Below are 15295 nucleotides of genomic sequence, written 5' to 3'. Positions count from 1 at the left end.
CATTTCGCAAACCTTCTCTAGAAATCAAACGTACTCTCTTGCATTTCCTCAATATTGTCATGTGCACAACTGATTGAGGTTTATTAAAGAATAAGTCATACAAATTTGAGACTGAAAGAAATTCTGGAGATGCCAATTCCAGCTGTTCCTGGAACCTAAAGACATGCTCAGACCCAGAAAGCAGAAAGACTTAGAGCTGACTACTCAACCAGTCTACAGCAAAGCTAGGACTGTTTGAAACCATATACATTGGGGCGCCGGGGTGGCTCAGTCGGTTCGGCTCAGGTCATGATCTCAGGGTCCTGGGATCGAGTCCCGCATTGGGTTCCTTGCTCAGTAGGTGGTCTGCTTCTCCCTCTCCCACTCCCCCTCCCCACCACTCCTGCTCTCTCTCTCTCCCTCTCTGTCTCAAATAAATAAATAAATAAATAAATAAATAAATAAATAAAATGAAACCATATGCATTAACTTCAAATTTACTGGTCTTCCCTCTGCTATTCTTTGCTTTGGTTGGTTTTCTCCCAGCTTCACTTCTTGCATTTTACCTCCTCAACTCAAGGCTAAGCTCTTAAAGGTCAAAGACCATTTCTTGGGTATCCTTCCATGGTTCTCTTTCTGGCTGAGCACTCGGTGCGTCTGTTTAACAGGCGTGGAAGGTAAGAAACAGGCAGAGGCTTATTTTCAGCTGTGATGAAACTCTGCTGCTGCAGGTAGGAAGTGGCCTCCTTCATCCTTCCAGTAAATTCCTTAACTGAAGCAGACCCCTCCCCCCCATGCTCCCCTCTGTTGGCAGCCTCTCTCTTGTTTTATCTTCCCTTGTGCTTTAGTGATTAGTATTTCCTCCCACATTTGCTGTGGCTAGATATGTTTGGTTGGATTAAAATTGTAAAGTTTTCTGGACTGTTTTTTTTTTTTTAAGATTTATTTATTTATTTGACAGAGAGAGACACAGCAAGAGAGGGAACACAAGCAAGGGGAGTGTGTGAGAGGGAGAAGCAGGATTCCCATGGAGCAGGGAGCCTGATGTGGGGCTCGATCCCAGGACCTGGGATCATGACCTGAGCCGAAGGCAGACGCTTAACGACTGAGCCACCCAGGCGCCCCAAGTTTTCTGGACTTTTTAAGATTATAATGTTGTCTTTCTATAGCAAAAGGAAGACAATAACAAAAAGGCAAAGGTAAATGATAGGACAGGCGAGGGAAGAGAATGGAGGTACTTATTTTTTGTCTCACCAGAGAGCACTTTCTTAATCATCTACTTTGTACTGCTCTTTCCCTGCAGTACAATACATCAGAAAACACCCCAGTCAGGAGCTCTAAGGACCTCTGTTTACGTTTGAATAAGGTTCTTAATTTTTCTACAACTCAGTCTGTACATTCACCATGTGGGAATTTCAAATTAAGCCTATTTACCTAGCAGTATGTTTGTCAGGATGAAATACCATAAAAATGTTCTATAAATGATAAGGTGTTACATGAAAAAAGTAGTTATCATTTTACTAGTTAAAATGGGTAACTCCTACTGAGAAAAACAAAACAAACAAACAAAAAACCCTAAAAGAGAAAGCACAAAACAAATACTAAGTGCTCCTGGTAAAGAAATATTGTTTGCATTAGCCAAATCTATTTGTCCAATTTCCTTGACTCCTTTTCTTTCTTCTCTGTAACTCTAATTGAAAATGCAACAATATTCTTCAGTTGGCAGGGCCTGTCACATTAACATAGCGATCAAGTGATGGTTTTTCCAAGGGCCTGGTATGGAAATGTCCGTTCACAAGAAGCCTATTATATAAAGGGCACAAAACAGATAATTATCAATGTCCATCTTTGCCGTATTTTAGTTCTCTTTGCTGAAGTAATAAATGAAGACTCATGGTTCCGGGTCTAACAACTTTTGATTTTAACCATTAGTTCTGTACAAAAGATGGGGTTCTACTAATTGACTGTCAAAGCACAGAAAGTTATTCCAGAGATATGTCCCTAAAGCTTTTTGATAATGCAGCCACTCATAAAGTAAATTTGAGATATATTCCTAATACATGTACTTTTTGGTAAATCCACACATTCCATTATGTTGACATAGTATACATTTCAGAACATGCACAAAAAGTTAAAAGGATGAAGTCAAAATATATAAATACAAAACTTTTAATGTTTGCCTCCAGCATCTGAATAGTCTTGCTGACTTTCATCCAGTGTGAGAACCCCACTTTGGAGACTATAGTTCTATCATATCAAGGAGATAGACTGTGGTGAGCATTATCTGCTTGTGCCCTGTCCTGTGCCAAATAATAACTGTTTCATGCTGTATGGCTATGTTAATAGGGCTCATCTAGAAATCGATCCATTCACCATTGCACACATTTGTTCATTACCCACTGGAGCACTTGGGGCATTGTCTGATGTCCAAATTTTTCAATAGGCATTGATTGGGCTGGAGCCTCTGGTGATTTATTGGACTTCCCAGATGGAATAGTCAACCTCACATGCCCTCTTCTTCTACAACTTACTTTTCTTTGGGGGCTGAAAATATTGCAGTTTTATTGAAAGTACTTGCAAGCTTTAGTACCGAAATATCTGCGCTAGCAGGACAGAGGAAATAAGCGTCCCCACAGCCTGGAATTGTAACCTGAAAGGCAGCACTGAAAAACACCCACGCATGTCTACACTTTCTCTGAAGCCATCAGAAAACTGTAATTTTGTAAATGGCAAAACTTCTTAAGTTTCATTTTTACCTGAATTGTCTATATTTTTCTTTATTAAGCCATTTTTAATTTTAATGCAAAAATAGTGTTTTAAAATCATGAACACCACATAGATGGATGCCTTCCAGGAGATAGTCCATGTTTACCCTGTTGCTGTGGGTATTTGCTCAGGATTCTGCTCACCCAGCTAGAGCAACTCAAAAGTAAAGTGTGGGGCCTCTACCTGGCCCCACCATGTTGCTCACTGTCTACCTATGGGACTTTGGCAAGTCACTTAACTTCTCTAAACCTCATCTAAGGGTATTAATTCCCATGGGAAAAACTGGGGACAATTTATATGTGCCAACACTCTTCCTTCTCAGTTATACCCAAAAGATCTCATCCTGTAAATCCAGAGCATGAAAACTCAAAGAAGGCCTAGAAAAGGAGAGTGGGAGGTACAGGCTTCCAGTTACCGAATAAGTAAGTCATGGGGATGGAAGGTCCAGCATAGGGATATAGAATGAATGGTACTGTAATAGGATTGCATGGTGACAGATGGGAGCTACACTTGTCATGAGCCTAGCATAATGTGTACAGTTGAATCTGTTCCTGTTGAACACCTGAAACTAATTCAACATTGTGTGTCAACAATACTTCAACTTAAAAAAAAAAAGATTAAAAAAAAAGGAGGTCTATGGATCATCAAAGAACATTTTGAAGATGAAGAAATAGAGGGTCAGAAAGGTTGACTTGCTCAACTCATAGAGCTAATATTTTTAAACACCAGAAATGATTTTGATTCAAGGAGAAAAAACTGCCTCACAAAAGAAAAGAATTTTCCCTGAGAGTCCTCAATATATTAGGAACTGAACCTGGCATCCCAAGTACAAGCCCACCACCCTTTCTGAGGTATATGTCTCTCGTCCTCACACACAGTCGGTGCATAAAGCTTGCTTGTTAAAATAAACTGAATTATTCTAGCTAGGGAATGACTTTTGGACTCCACTACAGGTAGCATTCTTAGTACTGCCTCTGTTTTTTTACATTTTTAAAAAAGATTTTATTTATTTATTTGAGAGAGAGCACGAGAGAATGAGAGAGAGCATGAGTGGGGGGGGGGGGCGGGGGAGAGGAGAAGGAGAAGCAGACTCCCTGCTCAGCAGGGAGCCCGATGCGGGGCTCTATCCCAGGACCCCGGGATCATGACCTGAGCCGAAGGCAGATGCTCAACCGACTGAGCCACCCAGGCGCCCTTTAGTACTGCTTCTTTAAGCTTAAAACACTTTCTAAGTATTTTCCGATGGCTTCAGAAAGGTTTGCGTGTGGGGGGGTATTTTTCAGCTCTGCCTCCGATTATAGAGATTTGAATCAAACTCCCTCTACCAACATACCCAATGTCTATCATGTTGTTCTCAAAAGAGAACTCCCTGCTCGCTACGTGAGTTCAGTTTTCGTCCCAGTTTTAAGCAGCTACAATCCTCAGAGTCTTCACACTCCACTTGTGCTTTAACTCTGACCCCCCACCCTCTTCAGCCTCCTCATCTCACCCCGTCTCTTCTCAGATTCTCAGCCCACTACCCTGCTATGGCTACTCCCTATCACCAAGCTCACACACACTAATCTTTCCCTTCTTAAAATAAAACAAGGCAGAACCTTCCATCCTGTGCACTCCCTCTACTTTACCCCCATCTCCTTCCTTCAAGATCTAAACTTCTGAAGAGGGTTGTCTGCACACATTGCATCACACATTCTCATTTTCTCTTTTCTTCTTCTCTTTCTTCTCTCCCACAGTCTGGCTTGTGCCTCCAGAGTTCCACAGAAGCTGCTCTCCCTCAAACCCAACGGATCTCTCGATTGCTAAATCCAGCGGACATTTTCAAGCCCTTCCTGCAACACTGGACCCTGGAGGTGAGCCTTTCTTCCTGGCTCTGGAACCAATCTCCCTTGAGTTTGCAACTTCTGTAGACACTTTTTCTTCATGTCTAGGGCTCCTTTTTGTCACCCACTGAGTTTTGGTACTGCCCAAGGTTTGTTCTAGTCCTTCTTTCTTCACTGTTATCCATGACTGCAAGTATCTTCTACACTGTAATGAATGACAAGTTTACTTCTCCAATCCAGGCTTCTCTTCTGACCTCCAGACCCATGTGTAAACTGCCTCCTGGATAGCTTAGCAGAGTGGAGGATACTCCAGGGCTCTACCTAGATCCCTTCTTCACAGCTGCCCATGATCCCACTCTCCCCTACCTATTAGCTGTTAACTGCTCACAGCTGTGGCCCTCACTGGACCCTGCATCATCAAGGTCACATTCTTTCCCAGCAGGAAGCCCATAGTAAATGACCGGTTAGTGGGGATAAAAAGGCCGGGCCCTCTTGCTGCAATGTGCAGGACTATGAAGTGCCATTCAGAGCTCTGGGTAGAACTGGCTGACATTTCAGTTGCAACTGCATTTCTCATCTTGTCTCTTTGCTCGTTCCTCCATTCATTGCTTCCCTGTAGGGTTATCTCCTATGAGAACTCCCTAGTACATCTTCGGCATTCAACTTTCCATCTCAGGGAACCACAGTCCACATCAAAAGAAAACTCATCACACTCCCCTATAAACTATAAACCTTGTTTTTTTTCACTTATTCAAAACTTTATTCTTTAATTATCAACCATATAATAAATAGTTGCATCAGGACTCAGAGGCAAAGGCAGAAATCCCAGAAGAGCTGGATTTTCCTTAACTTGTCAGACTTAAGGAGAGTTTAAACCAATCCAGACCCACTCAAGCTCGGGTCACACCCTACTCTACGCACGTTCTGGTTCCAGTGGAGTTGACTGCATAGTGGCTGCACTTCACCCAAGGGCCTGGTTCAAGGGTGGTCATGGCTTCTTCCTCCTCACTTCGCACCTCCTCCAATATCTGCCATCTCAGTTAATGGCACCGTCATCCACAAACTTTCCCCCCACATTATCAGTCATTCACCAAGTCATGTCAATTTTTCTTCCCAAATATCTTCCAGGTTAATCTTTTCTCCACTTCTACTATAATTTCCCCGGTTCAGGAAAACATCTCCTCTCTCTCACTGCCGCAGTGCAGTCCAACCAGCTGATTATGTCATCCCTGGGCTGGCCGTACAGAGCCAAGACAACCAGGACAGACCACTCATTTGCCTCTCTCCAAGAACTACCTTATCCAGGGGCACTTGGGTGGCTCAGTCAGTTAAGTGGCCGACTCTTGATTTTGGCTCAGGTCACGGTCTCAGGGTCCTGGGATCAAGTCCTGTGTCACGCTCTGTGCCCAGCAGGGAGTCTGCTTGAGGATTCTCTCCCTCCCACCTTCCCTGCTCTTTCTCTTTCTAAAATAAATATTTTTTTAAAAAAAGAAATAACCTCATCCAGGATTCCAAATTACCACCAGGGCCCTGCAATTTCTCATCCAATATTATTATTGTGTATGTCAACACTGTAAAAAACACAGAAAACTCTGCTATTGCCATAAGGTCCTAATTGGTCACCCTGCCAACCGTCCCTCCTCTCCTATGGTAGGTAGTAAGCCCCTGAAGATGGGAACTCTATATTTCCTGTTTTTCTGTTTCCCAGTGTTTAGCCTAAGATTAACATATAGTTGACACTCATCATATATTTGTTGATGAAATCAATAAACCCGTCAATCAGTCCTTCATAAGAACTAATGAATGAAAGGGAAAGGAAAGGAAACAATAATGAAAAGAAGAAAGGGAAAGGACAAGAAACCAGTTTTTCATTCTTCCAGGAGTCTCGTCCCTGATGTTGAATTGAATGTCATGATAAATGCTCTATGTTAGAAGATAAGAGGAATGTTGGTAAACTTCTGAAGAACAAGGTTTTAAATTATAGCTACATTTTCTCATTTTGTCCCTTTTAGTTTGTAATCTCCAAGAGGGCTAATAATATCAGTTTGTGCAGTGAAATAGTTTACTCAACAGAGAGGGATCAATAAATACTAATTGATGATAAGAATTAAGGAGGATTAAGTAGGTGGAGGATAGAACTAGAACGGCTAAATAAGCCAATCTTTCCCTGGAATGGAAATTTTATACCAGTGGTCCTGCCTGTTGCATTCTAATTCTTTTCAAAAGTGGAAAAACAGAGTCAACTAGTGGAAAAAGAGGTGTTCCTGTCCCAACTCAATCACACACTAGGGGTGTGACCTTGGGGGAGGCACTTAACTCCTGTGAACCTGCACTTCTCTGTCTATAGGAAGAAAGGACTGAACTTGATGGTGCTCATGTTCATTTCTAGCTCTAAAATTCTATTCCTTTCTGTCCTATGTTATTTTTAACTCTCTCAATGTCTGTCAATCTAGTGTTTTCTGCAAACTGGAAAATGAATTGAAAGTGGCTACTGTTTTATTAGAGTTAGCCAAAAATAATCTTTAAAACAGAAACCAGGAAACTACTCTGTGAAAACAATGCGTATCAGCGAGCTGAAAGCTTTCTACAGGAACATTTTCAGCCATGTTCTTCCTCACCTCTTGAAGTATGTGCTTTAAGTAGGAAAGAGATAATGAGCAAACATACATACTTATTTACCAAGTTGACCTACGGAGGAGGAGGGAGAAGTCAAAACATGGAAATGTAGGCAACTGTTGACTTACCAGGGATGCATAGAATAGTCTGAGAGAGAAACTGAATCAGAAATGGCAATCCAATGACTACTGGCAGACATTAATTGGATCTATCCAATAATTAACCTCTCTCCTACCACCTTGCTTAAATCAGAGAAGAAAAAATCTATGATGAGGTATGAAGCCAAGTTTGGTGTTCTAGAAGTATGTGGTGCCACAATGTCCTGGATGTATTATATCACTTTACCCACTTTTAAACTTTATTCTGGTGATCTTCATTTATTGGTTAGTTTTCAGGATCTCATTATTACTATTTTCTTTTTCTCTTATTTAAAGGAGAGGAACATTCATGTCAGAATTTTATCTGATGGGCTGATACATTTTCCATTCTTTTGAGGCGAGTAGAATATGAAAGAAAATTACCTGAATAAAAAATCAGACCATTTGTAGTATTTGGCCATTTAGCAAATGCCCCAAGGTGTTAGAGATCAAAAAAGCATAGTATGAGTTAGAGATCAAGAGAAATGGAACCAAAACATATAACACAAGCATATGCTATTCTTAACAAAGTAAATGAAACCCTTAATTCCTACTTCAAGGCAATTCTCCTCTGTGACCAGATCCACTAAAATAAGGCCAAGGGCTCTTTGAAAAAGTCTTATCAGTGGTCACATTAGAACAGTCCTAACCCTTTAGAAAAAAGGGTTCCTTCTTTGGAAACAGATGCACCTCACAGCCAACATCTATAGAGATGCACACTCTTGGCCATCTTTCCACCGTGTAGGCTCTCTGTTACAAGAGCAGGATGAGTCGTCTTTGTTGAGCCTGGCACGTCGGTATTCTGGGAGCCAAGTTCCTGGGGACATTCTGTTTGCTATCTAGGAAAGTTTACTTTCCAAAAGACTAGGCCACAGGTGATAATTCCACCAAAAACTCATTATTTAATTCTCAATTTTGCTTGGTCATGCTATTCTAAGTTCCAATAATGTCTAATAAGAATGGCTAGCATTAAATTGCTTACTTACTATGGGCCAGACCCCATGTTAGATGTTTCACATGCAACAACTTTCTTTTCACTCCTCACTGCAGTCCTAGGAGGTCGGTATATATTACAGTCAACCTCATTTAACACAGGGGCAACCTATGCAGATGCTCACGAATGTTCCACCATTTGCCTGTAGGGAGTCAAGTTTATCACTCCAAGGTAGTAGTATGTAAAAAAACTCTCTACTTGGCCCTGATCAAATGGAGTTAGAGGTGAAAAGGGCAACAAAAGATCACTGGAAATTTAAGAGGGGTGCATGTCTAGGGGTCGGAAGAGAAAGTGAGGGCCAAATGTCAAATTCAAATGCAAGGCACCTTTTAGGTATAATGATTGATTTTACTTTGATTTTATCACCCTTGGAAATACTCAATATAAATGTCCTCTTAAAGGACAAAGAGAAATATAGGAGAGCAAGAAAGTCATAGTTTAAGCAAAAGCAAATAGAAGGAATTCAAGCAACAAGCCAGCTAAATAATTTTAGGCAAGTTACTTCACTGCCATACTTACTTTTTATTGGATCTAGAATTCACATATTACCCCTTGCCTTTTCCGCTCCTGGGAACATTTGCAAGATGCATATCAGATAACAACACTGAAAACAATTTCAGAAAAGTCAGAATGACCCAAACTGCAAGCTGTTATTGTTACCATCACTCTAATTTAGTTCAACTCCATTTACCTGAAATTCTATGATAGTAAACTTCAATAATAATCACAGCAAACTTTTCTCAAACACAATGCATCCTTTGTACCTTAGCCATAAAATTATAGTCCTCCCAGAAGCAACTTCCAAAAAAACCAGAAATGGGTTGGAAAAATGAAGATCAATACAGACCCAATGTTCCTACTTAAGCCAAGTTCAATTTGGGACAATTCCCACACCCCACCTGTCAAAAACAGGATTATCGCAGGCCATGATGACCAGGACACTGGGGCAATCTCTGGTAAAAGCTCAAGATGAGAGACCTCATGTCAAATTGCACTAAAAATCATAACTTATAATTTTTAGGAACTTTAAAACAAACACTAAACGAATCCACTAAAATATAAGTAGAATAAAGCCAAGAGTTATTTCTGAAAGAAATTATATTACATCCAACTTTTGTTTTATCTTCTTATAAATCATAAGATTTTCACTTATCCACAAAACTCTCCTTAACGAAAAACATCCTTTAACAGGGCTTTTGGGAAGTAACAGGATTCTGTTGGGAAACATCAACAAGACTTAACTTATTTTCTTTGCTGACATGGTAGGTCTGTGTGTACATCCTCGTATGTTTCACACTTGCTAAAAACTCAGTTTGTGCAATGAACATATGGCCTTTGGAGGTTTGTAAAAAAAGAGCTGCTTAACTGAAGATAATAAATTCTGTCAAGTGTTTTTCTCTTACATATATATAAAGATAACAATCACTTAAGCACAAAACAGAGCTGCCACCTTTTTGCTTTCTAACCACCTCCCACCCCCCACCCCCACCCCCGTCATCTTTGTACCATTTCTGGCACATGGGCAGTCAAGATGTGATTCCAATTTCACCTTTATCAAATAACCTTCCTGAGCCTATTTTTAGAAGCACCACCCAACATTATCTCACACATATTAAATGAACCCATATATCGCTTTAAATATATTTTTTTTGCTATAAAGTTTTTGAAATGTTTAAATAATTCAGCTTCTGAACTTCTTCGGTTATGAGTACCTCATCTGATAGGCTTGAGAATCTGATTCGGGCTCAGGGATTATTAAGAAGTGAAAAAAACCTAACCTACAAATTGTTTTCAAATGTAACCCAATTTTCAAAAGCTCAAAATTGAAATGAAATTGATACAATGTTTTATAGATATTTAATTAAATATTGATTAACTTTGACCTCACAGATTTCATCTTGCATTCCATAGGCATTGATTTATGATTTTTTTCTTTCAGGCCTTGTGTCTTTGCTCTGATCCTTCAGGATCTTGTATATAATTAATCTGTCTTTTATTTTATTATCATATATTTAAGCATGGATTATGTTAAATCATACATTCTCAATGGGGGAATAATGCTCCTGTGAGGATGAAAATTGGTTCGTGGGGAATGAAAAATCTTACTCTAATTTGTGGGTGAAGCAGATATAGGCACACAGTACATGACCAGATGTACTGTAGATCTGTGATACACATTTTGGTAGAAGGGCAATTAGGAAAAAAATGTCTGAAAAGCCTCTTTACAAGGGGTGATAATGGCATAAAGACGGAGAAACGTTGCTTTGGATTGTTTTCATATGCTTTATATGTATCTGTTTGGTTTTCCTAACAGAGTTGAAGCTATTGGAGAACAAGGATTATATCTTCTACTTCTGAATGTTTACACCAGCTGCTCAAAGTTCCCAACATTTTTTTGTTTTTCACCCTCCTGGGAAAACACTGTGGTCTAATTTTATGCAACTCTGAATTATGCAAATTTGAAAGAATGTCATAATAAATACCCAGGGTTCAAAATGTGAAATAATGCAAATTTTTCCAAATTAAAAATTTGCCAAGAATTGCCTGATTTCAAAGCTGGCAAGGCAAGTGAATTGTTAATTCTGTTTACTGCCAGGTGGTAGCATAGGCATGGAAATCCCCTCCATCTTTTGTAGGGAACAAATTATGTGAAGTCTGTAGAAACACTTCTCTGCAATAAAATGAATTAATATACTAGAATCTGTTGAAGCATACTTGTAAAAACCTAATATACAACCACTGTATATGTATATATAATTATATACATAATACACAACTATATATATATACATATATATGTATACATTCATACATATACATATATGTATATACAACTGTTGTGGAATATATATGTGTGTGTGTGTGTATATACATACACACATGAAGTGAGTTTGGAGATGTTTGAAAAAATCTGTTTCACTGTCATACATAAAGTCAACCAGCAGGGTAGATTTTGGTCATTATATTTTCATTATCATTTCTCTTTATTGTCTGTGATCAACGAAATGGATATCACTGTGGCTGGGCTGTCACTTGGAATACTGATCTAAATAGATTTTATGATGCATCTAGCACTGGAAACAATCGCAAAAGAGCCAAGAGGCATACCTTAATGTCATCTGGAACACAGGCTCTCAGCACCTGACCTAGTATGTGGCACACAGAAATGAAAATGAATTATTTGTTAACTGGATGTAAGACCTTGGTCATGCTGAAAGACAACCAAATACCCATTGTGATGACAGTATACATCCCCTTTTATTACAGACATACATTTACAACTTCATTAAAATTTGATGGCAAACCTGTGAAGGGCTCCCAGTACACCATGAAAACCGCAACTGTAAGATAAGGTATAACAATGGGAAAGTAATGAGAAGATCCAAGTTCAGAGTTTTCCTCCATTCACTAAGATTGACACTTTGGGGGAGTTGCTTATGTCCCTATACCTTGATTTCCCCATTAATAAAATGAAGGCACTGGATAAATGACACCAAAGAGCCAACATTTTACCTGTAAAATTGTATGAGTTTCATGCTCAATAAAAGCTCACCAGCAGTTTCTTAGAGCCCATTCTGGTTTTGAAATCTCAAGCCTATATTCCTGTGCTCAAAAAGGTTAGTATCAAGGAAACTGTTTCAACAGTCTTAATATCTCTGTTTCTGAATTTTGCACTGTGAGCACAGACTGTGCAAGAGGCTTCTACTCATCAGGGCATGCCTGCTAAATTCAACCACATTTCCATAGTATTATGGTCTTTGACTTATTTAAAAAAAAAAAAACAAGAGAAATCCTACTTCAAATATAACTCAAGGTAACAAGTCTAAGTTCTGCCTAAAGAAAAGAGTAACAAACTGAGGTTTCTAGAGGCCAGGGAGTGGAGGGATGGGTTAGCCTGGTGATGGGTATTAAGGAGGGCACGTTCTGCATGGAGCACTGGGTGTTATATGCAAACAATAAATCATGGAACACTACATCAAAAACTAATGATGTAATGTATGGTGATTAACATAACATAATAAAATAAAATAAATGTAAAAAAAAAACAAGAATGAGAATTTCCTGATTCTCAAGGTGCTTATAATAATTGAAGAAACAAAAAGTAGGCATATAAAACAGTTAAATAACAAGAGGGGATAATAGGTATTCAACATTTTCATTGAATGTGCTCAGGAGCAAAGATGTAATGTGCAGATAACTCGTGCTAAGCATGGTCAGAATGGAAAGAAGTCAATGTTAATGGAATTCCCGAGATGTTCAGCGAAGGAGGCAGTGCCTTGGAATGATAGCATCCTGGACTGTAAGGGGTCTCAGAAGTAAGTTAAACCATTATCCCTATAGCATTTCAACCCCCTATACCATCCAGCTGCACTACTATCTAGCTGCATTATCCAGATACATGTTGCTACTGATGGAGAAGTCAACAGTCCATTAGACAGTCCATTTCTTTCTGATTCAACCCTTCTTATTACACAGTTGGCCTTATGCTGACCTAAAGCTGTCTTTTCTTTTACTCTTCTGTTCCATATTCCACTCTCTGGAGTCCCACAGATTAAGTAGAGTCCTCTTCCAAATGAAATCTCTTAAGTCACTCATAGGAGGGGCTCACCCCAACTTCTTTCTTCACCTGGGTGATCATTCCCAGTTCCTTCTACCAATTCTCTCACATGACTTTGTCTAGTCTATACCCACCCCACCCCCACTCCTCATCCTTTCCCCTATTCAAAAGGCAGCCCTCTTTCCTAAGTCTCTTTGATAGGATGAACCCAAAGTTGAAGACCTCAGGAGTAGGAAAGACTGTCAGGAATCTTGCTAAAAAGAGAAGTTTGGAAAGACATTTACCATATCACCACTGTAGAAAACCTCACAATACAATAATATGAAAAAAATCCATGACTTAGCATATAGACTCAGATATGAAAGGGTCCTTAAAAGGAAAATTCTTAGAAATTATTTTTCTAAAATCAAGTGTCAAGAACAAAGGGAGGGTAGAAGGAATAAAATCAGGAAAGCAAGGAATTTGGGAAGAAATATTTAAGGAATTGAGGATGTTTGCAATAAAGATGTTAGGAAAAGAAACGGGATGGAAAGAAACTAGGAGAGAAGGACATCATTGGAAAGAAAGACAGTGAGTGGGGAGAGGCAAGGAGGGAGGAAGGAAAGCATGCCAATCAAGACGAAGATGAATTGGCTATCGCACCGGCTTCCAAAGAAAATTAGTGTGAACAAATAAAGACCACATAATAAGGGAAAAATACAATCGATACAACAACCTGGCTTCCAAGTTGTGTTCACAATGCAGCCACAAAGGCCACATGACTTGGAACAAAATGACTCCCTATGTGGTTACTGTGCACCGAGCAGGCTGTGCTGCTCCATCCTGGCACTGTTTGGAGAAACTTGTTCCGAACACCATTTGGACAGAACCCCAGGTGTTCGTGCCCCAAGAAGAAGCACAAATCGTTACAAGAAAAATGTAGAAGGCGCTTGCCATGTCGGTGTGTGATTTCTCAGTGTTACTGCCAGCACGAGAAATGCTTTGATGGTGACCTGAAGCTAACGAAGCAGAGCCATAAACCCCCTGGAGCACCTGCTCCCCCCCCTCCCCCGTCCCCCGGTTTCCTGCATCCCTCCACAACTCACTCTGAGGAGATGAGGGGCGGGAGCGCACCTGGGGTTCCCCAGGGTATGGCGTCTCCCCAGCACTCTCCTCTGGTGACCTCAAGAGCCCTCCTATCACATATTAACTGTGAGATTCCAGAGACAAGGGCGGTGTCAGTTCCATCAAAGCTGAGAACGAGTAAGTGAAGTCCCTGTCCACACTTTCTATGTACCTCTAATCCATTGGCAGGAAAGGCACTCAGAAAGAGGAAGTTCTTATGCACAAAATCCTTGGGCCAGAGATTGAGTGGGCAGTGTGGTGAAGCCTGTCCAACTCCCCAAATTAGAGAGAAAGCTGTGGGCAGTAGCAGAGGAGGCTGTTCTCACAGGAGACCCTGGGAGACACAGGGCACAACAAAGCAGGTATAGCCCAGGGGACAGAAGTGATGCTGCTTGGAGGAGAGGGCCATTCTCTCTCTTTCTTTTTTTTTTTCATGCCACATAGCTCTGATCTAATCCCTTGACAAGATACTTCCAGAGTTTCAGGACCACTTTGTAACATTTAGTGTTCTCATGGTGGATGTTAGCAGCGGTGGAGGAGAGAGGCACCAACAGATGAATTCACCAGTAGAGGACACCAGCACCAGAGGAGGTGCAAGAAAAGAAGAACATGGCGCTACCACATCATGAATGTAGCTGGCTGAGAAGCCACTGGAACACTTTCAGAACTCTCCAGAAAAGACTTTCCAGTGGACAGGATGCTGGCCAATAACAGGAATGAACAGGAATCAGCATGTCTGAAATACAAATGCCATTGTGAACTTACTTGTACCCAGAGGCTATGGAAGTCAAGAAGATGTTTCGATATCATTCCATTTTTCTTTGCTTATGATTTGGTAATATTAGGTAGGCCCTGGTAAAGAATTCCTCTGGGGGAATATATGTGATATACTCATATAAGTAAGATTATTTTCTATAGATTAAAAAAATAAAATCTGAATGAAGCTGTCAGAAAAGATCTGGAAATTCACATGCAATAAGTAATAGCCAGTCTTTTCATGAGTTCTTTTGCACAGATTCACATAAATTTGTCATCCTAGTGTTGTGCTTCTTCATGGTCCTTTGTGGATATTTTTTACTATCAGGATTGACATGATATGTAACCACTAAGCTACTGTCTTGGCTAAAAGTCCCTGCGCTGGGGCATCTAATAACCTTCTTGGGACCAGAGCCCAAGACTGGCTTTCTTCCCTAATTCCACTTGTCTGTCATCTAACTTCTCACTGCTGGATTTCTTACACTGCTTCTTTTCCTGAAATCTGTCACTAGAATCCTGCAACCCTAGTACTGAAAAAGGAGAAAGGACAATTTATGTCTCTTGC

The sequence above is a fragment of the Leptonychotes weddellii genome, chromosome 7 (genome assembly GCF_054177405.1).
Source record: "Leptonychotes weddellii isolate Sample4059 chromosome 7, ASM5417740v2, whole genome shotgun sequence".
Classification (NCBI taxonomy): Eukaryota; Metazoa; Chordata; class Mammalia; order Carnivora; family Phocidae; genus Leptonychotes; species Leptonychotes weddellii.
This window is presented reverse-complemented; position numbering follows the sequence as displayed.